The sequence below is a fragment of the Podarcis melisellensis genome, assembly GCF_964234715.1.
Source record: "Podarcis melisellensis genome assembly, chromosome: 5".
Lineage (NCBI taxonomy): Eukaryota > Metazoa > Chordata > Lepidosauria > Squamata > Lacertidae > Podarcis > Podarcis melisellensis.
This window is the reverse complement of record NC_138537.1, coordinates 16,134,794-16,148,665: the sequence shown is the minus strand read 5'-3', so window position 1 is coordinate 16,148,665 and position 13,872 is coordinate 16,134,794. Positions and strand designations below refer to the sequence as shown.

Here is a 13,872-nt window from a genome sequence, read left to right as displayed (position 1 = left end):
TGCCCATTGATGAGCAACAGGGGGGATGTGAAGTGGGAGAAAAATCAAGCCAAACATCTTTCTGCTGCCTCCGTTCAACTAGAGATGTAAAGGCCCAGGAAAAAAACCCCAGAAAAATACTGTATGTGTGCTTTTTTCCCAAAGACTTGTTTTGTTTTGTTTTGTTTGTTTTGCTTTCAGAATATGAATACAATGTTGAAGACACTGTGTATTCACTCCCCGCCAAAGGAGATCAAAAAATTGCTTCTCTAACTCAAGAGCAAGATACATTTCTGCCTCTAGGGGGCACTGCCTTTGTCACAAGAGAATGAAGAAGGATTCTGTGTCTTCTTTGGTTATGGGCTTCTCCTTGTTGTCATAGTTAGCAAATCTTTTTCTGTCCTCTTGACTTGACTAGACCAGTTACCTACAGAGTAACTGAATTTTGTTGCGATCCAATATATTCTGCTGCAAAGAAAGAAACTGGTCTATGTTAGGAAATATACCAAATGAAGAAATAAACTAACATGTGAAAAGGTGACCCAGCTGAGCTAGAGCTGGGCACATATGTTGGCTGGGAATATCTTAACTTGGTCATCCCAGCAAATCTGGGGTAAGATTGTGCACTTAATTATTAAACCACTGAGTTCAGCTAAGTAGAAACTTTCGTTATAAATGCAGTATTTTCCTAGACAGATCTCTGAGCTGGATCTTATATTTTTAATATGAATGGCACTAAATTATTACTTAACCTTTGACCCTCCAGATGCTTGTGAAATGCAAGTCCCATCAGCCCTAGCAACCATGGCTAAGCAAGATTTTCCAGACTGCATGAAGCATTTGACAGTTCAGAATCGGGGAGGCTTGCAAGTGATCCCTGACTGTCAAATGGGTTTGGATTGGATTGGAAATTTGATGAGCCATTTCCCTATTGAACAGTGTTAAGTGTTTCAGGGTAAAAATGCTCAACTTGTAATAAAACCAAATATTACACAGTAAAAAATAAGTATTAAGAGGTCATTATCTACAAACTTAAGTGGCATTGCTACACAGAACCAGCTCTGCAAACTTCTCTTTTTTCCGCAAATCTTTTTTATTGATTTTCAAATTTTTACAAACTGGTCACTAATTAAAACGAAGTAAAACAAATTTAACCTTTTTCCTAATCTGACTTCCTGCACGCCTTCCTGGATGTGTTGATGGTTCTCCTTAGTCATATTCCCCAATTATTTCTAGTTTATCTTCAAATGTTACAGATACCTTACATTACAATATATTTGCTTTTTAACTTAATTCCTTTTCAAACAACTATCCATCAAACCAATTCCTGCATGTATATTAAGTTAAAATGTTCAATTTCAACAAGTGAGGTTACTTATCAGATTCAGTCCCTGCTAAATCTTTGATTAATATCAATTAACATAAAAAGAAACATCTTCTCCTTCCATCTCTGCGTGTAGAGACATAACAATCTTCTTGCTGCTCAGCTCCTTTGTCCCATGTTGCATGATCAACCATCTCACTCAATATATTTTCCCACCAGCAACATCATAGCAACCAGCCTGCAATGGGGGGGGGGGGACACATTCTCCTAGATCTTTCACAATCCTTATTACAGCCTCCCCCCCTGATCTGAGCCACTTGAGCAGATGTGTCCCACCAATGGAATTTCCATTTCATCTTTATGTAGACAAATCTGCTCCTTTCTGGCCGGTTTGCTTTTAATTCCTCCATCATATATTATCCAATGATCCAACAGTCTTGCAAACTTCAAACTTGTACCTACATATCACGACCTACTATGCTTTGATTCAACTCATTTCTTGAATATATTTCAAGATGAAGCATGTCATGTCTGAAGCTCCATCAGCTGCATTAGTTCACCATGCTGAAATCCTTTGAAAGAAACAACTTGTGTTGATTTGAGCATTAATCATCACATAAATAGAAGGGCTAGTAGTTGCAGTTGATAGGGAAAATGATAGTTGGTTTTGTTGAGAAATTCTCCCTGCTAGGTTCTAGTATTTGAAAGCATACCTTTAATTTTTGTATGAACACAATATGCCTAAATTGGTACCTGGCTGCTGTTGAAATGAAGTCATATTTTGAAGAAAGCCCATCACATACATCCAAACACTAACACGGTCATGGATGGGGATACTCAGTTAAATAGATGTTTGTCTAGAAGAGTCATCATCTGGCTAGCATCTCTGCTGAATGTTTCTAAGCAGCTAACTGATGTATACTAAACAAATTTGGTTTGGCTGCAGCTAAAGCCGCCCTGTGGAAATTCTCAACATACATTTGTTTGATTGAGCTGTCATTTTCAGTTGATCTGCTGATGATCTGTGTCACTTTGTTTAAATGTCCTTGCATTTTTTTTCTTTATACAGCAAAAAAGAAGAAGAAGAAAAGAGAAAAGAAAGGCACGCTTTCTGTGATGGATTAAATGAAGGTGAAATTCGAGAGTTACTCCTGTTTTCGATTTCTGTGTTCCCAGACAGGTGGGTCTGGAATGACAAAGAACTTCATATGCCAACACTTGAAAAAACTGAATAGAGTAGATGCCCTTATGATTTAAAACATCCACAGATGTGTCAGCTTCCAAATGCTCCTGTTTTAGGAGTCACTGGAATCAGTAACTGGAACAACAAATATTATTTATATAAACTGGGGTAGCAAAAGATCCTAACCTTACAGCCACACATCAAAATCTTTGCACAGGGAAAAGCCATCATGCAGACAGCACTTTACAGTACCAACTATTTTTGCTCCACAGAAACCTCTGTGTCTGCATTTTATTCTACTCCAGTTCTCTTCTGCCATTGCTTCAAGCCATTGCAGTTTTTGCACCCTCAATACTACATCTTCATTATACCACTAACTCTGCACCCCTTACTTATGCCCTCTATTTTGTCTTATTTGGCCTTCCCCCAACTACTTAGCCTTCCTGCTACCCCTTCTCTATGCCTCCCGGTAGTAGCTATGGAGCAGGTCTACTACCGGAAGGAGTGTATGAGCAACCCGCTACTAATTCATATGGCACATCTCATCCAAGCCCACTATGCAGAGGTTTGAAAAAAATCAGTCTAAATATTGAATTATGTACAGTTGTACCTCTGGTTACATGCGCTTCAGGTTACTGACTCCACTAACCCAGAAATAGTACCTCGGGTTAAGAACTTTGCTTCAGGATGAGAACAGAAATCGTGCGGCGTCAGCGGGAGGCCCCATTAGCTAAAGTGGTGCTTCAGGTGAAGAACAGTTTCAGGTTAAGAAGAGACCTCTGGAAAGAATTAAGTACGTAACCAGAGGTACCACTGTATATTTTAAGCATTTTCCTTGATTTAAAAAAAATATTTGTAGGATTCCACAATAAAGCTAGGAAAACTCTAACAAGGCATTTCTAGAGGTCTTCAGACTTTGACCATCATTTGATTCCTTAAAAAAAATTCTGATAGACATGTTTACTTTTTAACATCCATGGCCGGAGGATTTCAATACACAAATGCAGCAAATCAGGGAGGTATGCACTCTTCACTTGTCAGGAGAAAACTGTTTACATGAAAATCATGATTGTGTATGATTAGGCTGAAGCAGAAATACTGTTTTTTTGTGTGTTAATATTTATTACACCAATGACATGCCACGGATAGACACGGAAACATTTAACCCACAGGCAGGTTAGTAGGAAAGCCAACAAGGTTCTGTCCAGATTTTTCATTGAACATTCAGTCTTATTTAATGGCAATTAGAAACTGGGGAAAGCTGCTGTTTGGGGAAATATAGTTCTCCAGCATTCATCCTAATGGTTGGATATGCAAGGAAACTTTCTAGCTCATGGCACTAGAGGCCTCAACAATCTAGGATTTCCCATTGTAAAGAAAGGGAATTGAAGCTGAAAGGCGCAGTAAGGCTTGCTCTACCTTTCTTTGATTTTCACATGTTTTCCATAATGCCTATATGGAAAAAAAGAAAAAGATGCCCCAACAGAGATCGCCAACATGGTCTTCATTGGTGATCATGGTCACTATGGTGCCCATGGTCTCTGGTTTGGGGGCCCTCATGATTTTATTTTATTTTATTGCCTGCAAGTGGGGTTTTCTGAATGGGGGGGGGGAGGATTTGTTGCTAAGGCATGCCGTGTGTGTGTGTGTGTGTGTGTGTGTGTGTGTGTGTGTGTGTGTGATTGAGAGAGATGCAGTTGGCCATAAACAAAGGCAGAGATATACATTGAGCATGTGTCGTGGAAAGACAGAAGCTAGGAATGTGAGTTTGTGTATGTATAGTCTGAGAGGGAGTGATGCACTTGGGCAGAGAGGGACATGTGAAGTGTGTGTCCATGAGTGAGTTTTTAACCTGCTATATTAAAAAATATTAAGGAAAATGTTTAAAATTGGAAATAATTAAGGATAAAGAAATTACAGACATGTATAATATAAGATATTACAAAAGAACCAGGGGAGGAAATGGAGGGAAGTTAAAGGATCTGAGTTATTCCAAAATATGGATTGAATATGGTGTGAAAATGTTTTATTTTCTTTTTCTTTTTTCTTTTAATTGTATTTGTTTGTTATGGTTTATATGATGATAATGTTTAAATGTGAAAATTAATTTTAAAATTATAATAAAGAGGAAGGGGGAGGAGGAGGAGGATCAATATTGTGTGATCTCCACAATCAGGGCCAGCTGACTTCCCATGGCAGCCATTTTGTAACATGAGCCCACAGTACTTTCTCAAAGTTCAAAGTGTTCTCATAGGTCCAAAAGTGTTGGCAACTGTGTCCTACACCCATGTGCACGGTAACCCCTTTGTCACCAGCAAAATGAGGAGACTCTCCTTTTCTCCCTACACTCATAAAAAAGGGGAACAAACTAAAATAAAGTGACCAGGACTCAGGAACCATAACAGTGCTGTTAAAAGAAACCACCAAATAAGAGTTCAGGGACACCACTTTATCATGAAATGGGTGAGGGCTGCTCTGCATACTTCTCTGTGGGAAACACAGCATGTACAGTGGTACCTCGGGTTACATTCGCTTCAGGTTACAGACTCTGCTAACCAAGAAATATCACGTCGGGTTAATAACTTTGCTTCAGGATGAGAACAGAAATCGTGCTCTGGCAGCGCAGTGGCAGCAGGAGGCCCCATTAGCTAAAGTAGTGTTTCAGGTTAAGAACAGTTTCAGGTTAAGAATGGACCTCCAGAACAAATTAAGTACTTAACCCGAAGTACCACTGTACATGTGTCTTAGAGCATTAACTGGGCCAGAAGACCCAGAAATGTGTACATGAATGTTTAAAGGAATACACATCTTTACATCTGCAGAGCTGTTAAAATTTACTTTTTCCATTTTCATCCTGACTCATCCTCAAATGAGCTCAGGGCACTGTACAGTGTGTCCCACCTCACTCCTACTCTGCTTTTCTCCTCACAACCACCCTGTGAGGTAGCTTAAGCTGAGAGATTGAGTCAACTTGGACCTGTGTGGGAAATATGAACCCAGGTCCCTCTGGACTTAAGTCCAATGTTCCAGCCACCTCACTATTTTCCCACAGACATCATAATGCTGCAAGCCTGAGAGTGCATGTGCTTTTCACTCTTTCCACCTTCAAGTATTCTGATGTCCAGTCGCATGGGGGTCTTCTTATTGTCCTTCTACAGTCCCTGGTTCAAAGTGGGGAAAGACGCTTCTCAAGCCATCAAGGTCCCAGCTCACAGATTCTATCAGGACATTTGAACCCAGTTGCTTCAGGAAGGTCCTGAAGGGTCAAAAGACATATCCTGGCATAGTTCTCTCTCTCAGTCATGCCTCTCCGTCCTCTTCAGAACACAGAGGCTGGTCCTTGGAGGGCCCTGATTGGTTTTCTACAACAGAGAGAGTTGGGGTCTGCGGTTATAACCGCAGAAATGTATCAAGAGAAAGTAGAATAGACTTTATTTTTTCAGTAGGTAGAGATTACTTTAGAATTTTAAACACATACACATACACACTCAAACACCCTGCCAGTAGAAACTATCAGAGCAGGGAAGAGGCTGGGCCAGAGAAGTCTTTTCTTGGAAATTACAGATTTTTATGTGCTGGAGATATTTTGTTTTTAATGTGGGGAAATATTACAAAATGCAAAGTGGGTGTGGCTTGCAACAGGTGCAGTCCACCTTACCACCTCATTCTTCTGGATGTGCAGAGCAGGAGATTTGAACACAGGCCTTCCCAATCCAAGTCCAACTCTCTAGTCACAACTATAGTTACGGTGTCCCATTGTGCCAGAAGCGGTTTAGTCATGCTGGCCACATGACCTGGAAAGCTGTCCGTGGACAAACGCCAGCTCTCTCTGCCTGAAAAGCGAGATGAGGACCACACCCCATAGTCGTCTTTGACTGGACTTAACCATCCAGGGGTCCGTTTCCTTTACCTATAGTACAGGTTACAGTTTTACCTTGGATCTCAAATGCCTTGGTTCCTGAACAATCGAAACTCAGAAGTGAGTGTTCCGGTTTTCGAATGATTTTAGGAAGTCAAACGCCTAGCGCGGCCACTCCTGCAGCCAATAGGAAACTGTGCCTTGGTTTTCAAACAGTTCCGGGAGTCGAACGGAGTCCTGAAACACATTCTGTTCGAGAACCAAGGCACATGAATTTTGTGCACACTCTTACAGAACTATGTATGTCTTAACAACAACCACATAAAGACCAATATCTCCACTGCACATTTATTTCAGTCACTTTCCTGAAATGTTGAACCTCGCCAATGAGGTTAAGCCAAGGCATGATTATTGTGAATTGAAAATTTTCCCTTACTAGCACACACATTAGTAACCTTAGTGACTTCTTCAAGGCCAATACACAACTTTATGGCTGCACAAGCATTTGATTTCAAGCTTCCAGAGGTTGTCCTGTGCCCTTTAAAAGCACAGGAGCAGAACCCAGTTTTTTAAAGTTGGCAGCCCTATTCCCAATTCCACAGGCCTGTGCCACCATTAGGTAAGTGATAATCCAGGGTAGCAAATGGATGGTGCAAAAACCTATCTCTGGACACTCATACAGTTGAGAATCTAATCATTAGATATTAGCTTCAAGTGACACGACTAAAAGCACAACCAATGACTATGACACATCTACACAAAAATCAATCAGAGAGAAAGATATTGCTGATTTTTCTGTTGCTTTGACCTAGCTGAGAATCTGTCCCTCTACTGAGTTTGTGACTGCTCAAATGCTTAGTATTTTGTTCTCTAAACATACAGAATCTGAACTGCAAAGCGAAATCATGAAAAATTCTTTTGAATAAACATAATAAGGGGGCAGAAAGTAATAATTAAAATGATCCTCATCCTCAATTCGTTAATTGTCTTTCACACAATTGTCTTGAAACAATGTACAATAAAAAGAGCCAAAGCAAGTTAAAAATCCAAAAAAACCACCCCTGATACATTTAAAACAGAAATATCTTCAAAAGTGGAAAAAGTTGCCAAATAATAGGGAAACTGAGATTTCAATGATACTTTTTTTTAAAACAAACCTACTCTAAATGCTTTCAGATTATCCTCCCTACTCCACTACCACCCATAGGTCTTGATCACAAAAGACAACAAACACACTTGGAATTTTGAAATGATACCTTCAGTTTTTTTCCTTGTTTCCTAAATCTTAAACATTTGAGATGACTGAGGGAGGTGTGCCACTACTTCATTTCCCCTCTGAAATCTTTGCTAAAAATATTTCATTTTTACAGTGCAAAAATATATTTTTATGTTGGCAAGAGGAAAGAACTTTCAGCTATTTTCAGGGCTTTTTTTGCTACCTATGATAGCCATTGTGTGCTCGCACCCATGACATTTTTATCAAAATATGAGTACTGGCACCTAATTTGTACTTTAAAAACAAACAAAAACCTCTAGCTATATTACTGAAATACCTAAATTAGAAATTCAATGTACACTTTTCCTTGGAGTATAAACTCCACTGAACACAGTAAGATCTCATTGCAAGTAAACATGCCCGGGATTATACTGCCCAACTACTATCAAAGCTTCCGTCAGGCAGAAAATGTGTGTTTATTTTTACTTAAATGCTGCACTCCGTAATATTTCTGCTTCAAACATAGAAAAGGGAACTTAATGTGTAGTAGAATTAATCTTAGAGGGCCAGCTCCCTCTAGTGGGTTCCCTCCTATGTTGATGGCCCTGGTGGGATAACCTAATGGTCACAGTGCTCTGATTAGAGGTGGGAGATGCCACTTTAAGTTATCACAATTGCCCAGATATAGTATTTCATGGTCACTGGGGGTGGGAGGACAGCTTTGGGTTCTGCCTGAGGGTGCCCAAGCGTGCCATATGGTGACACTGGACTTCCTTCCTCATTCTTTTAATTTCAAATGGGCAATTTTCATCATATGAAAATTTTCATCATATGATACACAGCATACATAAAATTCTCAGGAGGAACTGCATCCAGCTTTTGACCAGACCCAGCTTCAGCCAGGTGGTAGCCTCATGTGCTTCAAGACTATCTTGTTGGACTTGAAAGTGTGCATAAATCAGAAGTTTGTTTGATAAAATTTCTGGCAACAAAGGAATGGGATAGAGACAGCCAACAGCCTATTCCAGTCTTAGAGATTCAAGTGCAGAGTATTGCTGGAGCCCTGGAAAAGGAGGGAAGAAACCTACAATCTTTCTCCTGCCTTAGTAACTACTGTCTATTTAATGATATTATTTTAAATATATTATAAGCCTCATTCGGAACTTTGGTTAGTAGGGAAAGTATAAACATTCTGATCAATTAATTAATCCCTCCCTCAACAAGCAAAAGCAAAATATATGCATGTGCCAAATTTGAATAAAATAAGTACATATTGAATCAAGTAGCAAGAATTATAGACTCCGCAGCTACTAAGGGAAACTAGCTCAAATTCCATGTGTCAGGAGGGAAACTATATATTTTTAATTATTATTATTCTTTTGGAAGTTTCGTTTTCTCAGTGAAAATGGAGTCTATTATTACTTCTACATTGGCTACTGCAGCAGAAATCATATCCAGGACAACTTCCTCTTAGGAAGCAATAGTAGGAACCTGTCAGTGCCGAAGACAGATCTATGTCTCTAATTCTAGCATATAACCATTTTTGATGATGTGATTGATGAGATTGATAAGCCCTTTAACCACAGCTGCAGCTTCCATTCTATTATTTGGGAAACCATCCTGCAATATGGGCACTGTTTATCAAGACATCCAGAGCACCCCAAACCATGCTAGCCTTCCTCTTATCAGAAACAATTTTTTAATGCTGATTAAAAATATAATCATTATCTCCTGTCTTTATGGGGAATGTGTGTTGTATCATTTCCCCTCCTCCTCTTCTCATACATAGTTTTCTAAATAGGCTCAAGGAAAACAGAGTCAATAAAACTAATAAATTTAATGGACCTATTGTGGTGGGGACAGAACCCTGGTAACCGGAAAAACTGGGCTAAGATTCGAACAAGGGACACAGGGAAGAGAACCACCAATCAGGCCAGAGTCATACCAGAGGGAAGCTCAGTATTGTGTACACTAAGTAGAAGCAGCTGCCCAGCGTATCAGAGGCCACACTAACTCCTTACATTTAAAACACTACCATCGGTGCTCTAAAAAAAGTCACATGCATCTTCATTCCCCACTAACAGCCAGCTTAATCTCTAACCAGATCTGGCCCAACTGGATCCGACAGCTGTGGTTCTCAAAGTTGAACTGGTCTGGGCAGCTGAGTGCCATTTTGGATCTTAGATTTTAACATGATTTCAGTAAAGAGGAAGGGCATAAATCAGGAACAAGCATGTGGCTCAGACAACTTACATTTTAAAACCCAAGCTATGGTCCGGAGGCACATGAGGCTTCCATTTTACTGAAGCAAAACTGGCCTGAGTCTGGTTAGGGCCTAGATGGGTAACTATGTAGAAATCAAGCCCTTATTCTTACCATGACTGTGAACAGTCATGGCTGTAATTTGTTAAGGGTTCTGAGAGTGGTTAAAACACCCCTATTTCCCTCCCAGAACTAGAATTCCCAGAGTTCCTTGGGAAAGGGGATTTATTGTTAAACCACTCTTGGAATCATTGCTCTGATTACCTGAACTGGAAAACAAACATTTCAGGTTCTGGACTAAGGCACCATGGCCACAAGTAGCTCCTTTCTGATCCTAATAATACTGACAATTCAGTCTTGAAATTGGGCTCTCTCTTCTGCTGCAAAAACAGAAGGAAAAGCTACAAGTATGTGCATGTCCTTTATTTGGATCCTGGCTGTGCTTTCTAATGGGGTACTTGCCATGGTTTGCCTGACAGGCCAGTTGCCAGTTATACTAAAAGCAGCTATCATGACCTTTTGGCTTCACGTGTTGCCAATACCTATTGTACAGGACTCCATCTCTGGCACAGTTTGGAAGAAGGAAGTTGTCCTTCAATAGAGGCACAATATGTGAAACATGGCTGACAACTTTTCTCTTTAAACAGAACAAATCTTTCACTCACAGTGCTGCCTTTATTCCAGCTACAAGGTTGGAGTCTCCTTGAATCTGTTAGAAACCATTCCCGGAGAGAGGAAACAGACACTGTAAATGAACCATGACTCAGTACGTTCCCCTTATACCTGCAAATATCCAGTGGGCTCTAAAGAGGCATTTTCTGTTGGGCCTCTTTTCCTCAAACACAAGCTGTTACTCTCTGAGTCATTTGATTTTTAACTAATTCCAGCTATTTTCCATCCTTCTTTGGGAAAGTTTTAAATGTGCTTTCTGTTCTTCTTGCCTCCTTGCTAGTCTTTGTTTGATTGATCGACGAATAGATTGCTGTTTTCCTCCAAGCTAATAAACAAGAAATTTACATATGTTTAAAGGAATGAATATGTGCAAATATGAACATTTGCCATTTCTTTTTTATTTCCAGAACAAAATGGCAACTCAATATAATATGGTAAATGTGGTCTCCTGGGAGTAAAACATAAAGAAAACCACCTCACTGCCATTTTCACAGTCTCCTGCCCTACACAATCACTCCCTTGTATAAAGGAGAGGGTTGAAAAAGTACAAGGGACATGAAAAGTATATGGGTTTGGGTTCAGCTAAATAGAAGGAGAAGCCTTATGCTATTCTCTCACATTCTCTTCAAACTATAATAAATCCCTCTTCTACAACACTTGGAAAAACAGATCACTTACAGGTGGTGTAAACCACTAAGATATCACGATGACATCAACACATGTCAGGGTCACAATTTGCCTAGTCCTCACTTTCTTAAGATGGCATAATGTGGTAGGGAGGAAACAAATATGGTCAGCAGTGCGGGAGTGTCTAGAACAGAAACCACATTTGAACCCAGGAATTGAAGCATTGAGTAAGTGGATGACAACAAGAAGCCACTTACATTTATAAGCCTTTTTCAGATGTTCTAACAGAAAACAATAGGCTCATTTCAGGCAGGGAAATGAATGCATGTAAGCTGGATGACCTGTCGCCATCACGGCACGCCATTTACATGTGAAGGGCTTTAAAATGTATGCAAAGAAGTTTATAAAATGTAAATACATATGGATTTACAATATCTTAACATATTCCAGTGTGTCTAAAGACGAACAGTATGAACGTATGCTAATTGTCAACTATTTTGCCTACTGTTAACCAAGTGGCTGATGGTATCATCTTGTCCAGGTGATCTTCCCTACATATACTAGGCCCTCCCTTTTCCTTATTTTTGATTCTTTCCTTGTTTGCCCCATGTCATTCCTTAGCCGCAACAGGCATGAAACACAGCATGCACTTTCTACGCAGGTGGTAGCTGATTATTATCTCAAGGTAGTTTTCATCCTATAACTCCTATCTACATATGTTTTTAAACACCACAATGTGTTTTCAGCTAAATCCTCTTGCTATCTTGAGTCACTGAAATGTCTGCATTTCTCTCTGGAACTATGAACTGTACCCACCACTGGAGATAACTGTGCTGTGCAAAATACCATAGAAACAACTCCTGAAGCTGTACTCACAATAATGAAAAGTGATTAGAATCTCCACTTTATCCATCAGCAAGTAAAGAGAGAGTGCAAACAAGTCCCATTATTTAACCATTCTTTACTACTCTGATTGTGTGTATGAAATAATTTTTTAAGGGATGACAAATCAAACTAAATTATTTGTAATATGTTACAGTTAAAGATAAGTTACAGTGTTTTTGTAAATCAAAACAAAATGCATTTGGGTTCTGCATCCTTCCGGTTTTCTGCAACTTTCTCAAATTTCTCTGATGTGAGATATCAGATTCTGTGCTGTTAAATAACCCACTAATAGCCCCTCTCTGCCGCATTCAAGTTATATAGTTTAATAATGAGCATTATTATTAAGCAGGTTCTGTCTGCCTGTCTTCTTGCCTTTCAGTCCCCCACCCAAAATTTGGCACAATGAACAGGTCACACCTACACTTGAGCACATGCGCACACCCACAAACATGTAAGTGGTTTTGCTGCATTTAGAAAAGGAAAAAGAGTCAGCATTGCATTTACTAGTAATGTATGTCCTCCACGACTCTATTTCCCCCCAACTTGTATACTTGCCTAAGACTGGTCATTTGTTACTTGCTACTTCAAATTGATTTCCTTTTGCCTTTGCTTTTTTTTCCAGCCACAAGTACAGAGAGCAAACAGCACAATTTATACCAGCCATCGAGAACCAATCGTTAGATAACCAATCCCGTTACTAAAAATGTTGGAAGTAAAACAATAGTTTAATTTTAACTTGGCTCTCATTTCTTGCTTTACTACAAAAGGTTCAAAGGAAGGCCAAACATTAGAACTCAGTGGCTCTTTAAGCATAATGCCAATTCATACATTATAAAAGAGGCACAGGAACTGTTTCATAGTGGCTTCCATCTGAATACTGGAGAAGCGCAGAGCACATGGACTACGCCAATTGTATGAGACCTTCCCACCCCTTAGAAGCCCACACTCTTAGGTGAGTGTTGAGTGGATTGGAGAGGCCCATGTAATCCTCCAAGACTTCACCCTGCTATTCAGTCATGAGCAGCGCTGCCCCAAAGCAAAGGACCATAGTTCACTGGTAGAGTATCTGCCTTGGTGTCTCCAGACAGCGCAGGGGAAAACCATGGAGAGCCACTGCCAGTCAATGTTGACAATACTGGGCTAAATGTGTCAATGGTCTGACTCCGGATAAGGCAACTTCCTATGTGGTTCCTAAAACATTCTGCCTGTTGCAGCCCCTAAATGCCCACATCCCACTACTCTGGCACCATCTAGACAATAATCCCTGCCTTTATCTATTTCCCCTGATGGCACTTCATGAAGCAGGGTCACTTCATGATGATGCATGGTGCAACAGTCCATGGCCACAGAACATGGCAATATAAACCTGTCTTTGTTTTTGCATTTGGTTTGCATTCAGCAATTTGGATCTAAATCAAAATACTAGTCCGATGCAGAAGGACAAATAGCTCAGTGGTAGAAGGCACATTCTGCACGCAGAATTTACCTGTTTCTATCCCTGGCATCTCCAGCTTAAAGGACATCAGGAGGGAAGCTGGGAAACACTGCAGCCCAAGACCTTGGGCAGTACTCCTAGATGACCAGGTTCATAAGCTATATGCACACATGAGTGCCACAAGCAGAGCTGAAGTGGGGTGGCCATGAGTCCTACTTTATCTTGGATGCATCAATCACACTATCCCCTTTGAGTATAGAGACTCCATGCAGCATTGATTCCCAACAGTGGCATCCTCGCAGAAGATGGACTAGGGTTGCAGAGGTGCAGCAGTAAAACTGGTAGTACATTTGCAAAGCTAATCAGGGTACGGTATGGTTTCAAATTGGATAGCGGACCATGTGTTGAGATTCCTACATTACAGCAGGTT

The 13,872-nt window shown here is 40.2% G+C and overlaps 1 protein-coding gene and 1 long non-coding RNA gene across 14 annotated transcripts in view; one reads left to right on the top strand and one right to left on the bottom strand.

Annotated features, from left to right (window-relative positions):
- MECOM (MDS1 and EVI1 complex locus) overlaps positions 1-13,872 on the bottom strand; it is a 457,986-nt gene that overhangs the window by 267,716 nt on the left and 176,398 nt on the right. The window lies entirely within an intron of this gene.
- LOC309370003 lies at positions 411-12,742 on the top strand. Its single transcript, XR_014168338.1, has 4 exons — positions 411-592; positions 2,373-2,483; positions 3,346-3,505; positions 12,630-12,742. It is a non-coding gene; the product is annotated as an uncharacterized lncRNA (long non-coding RNA).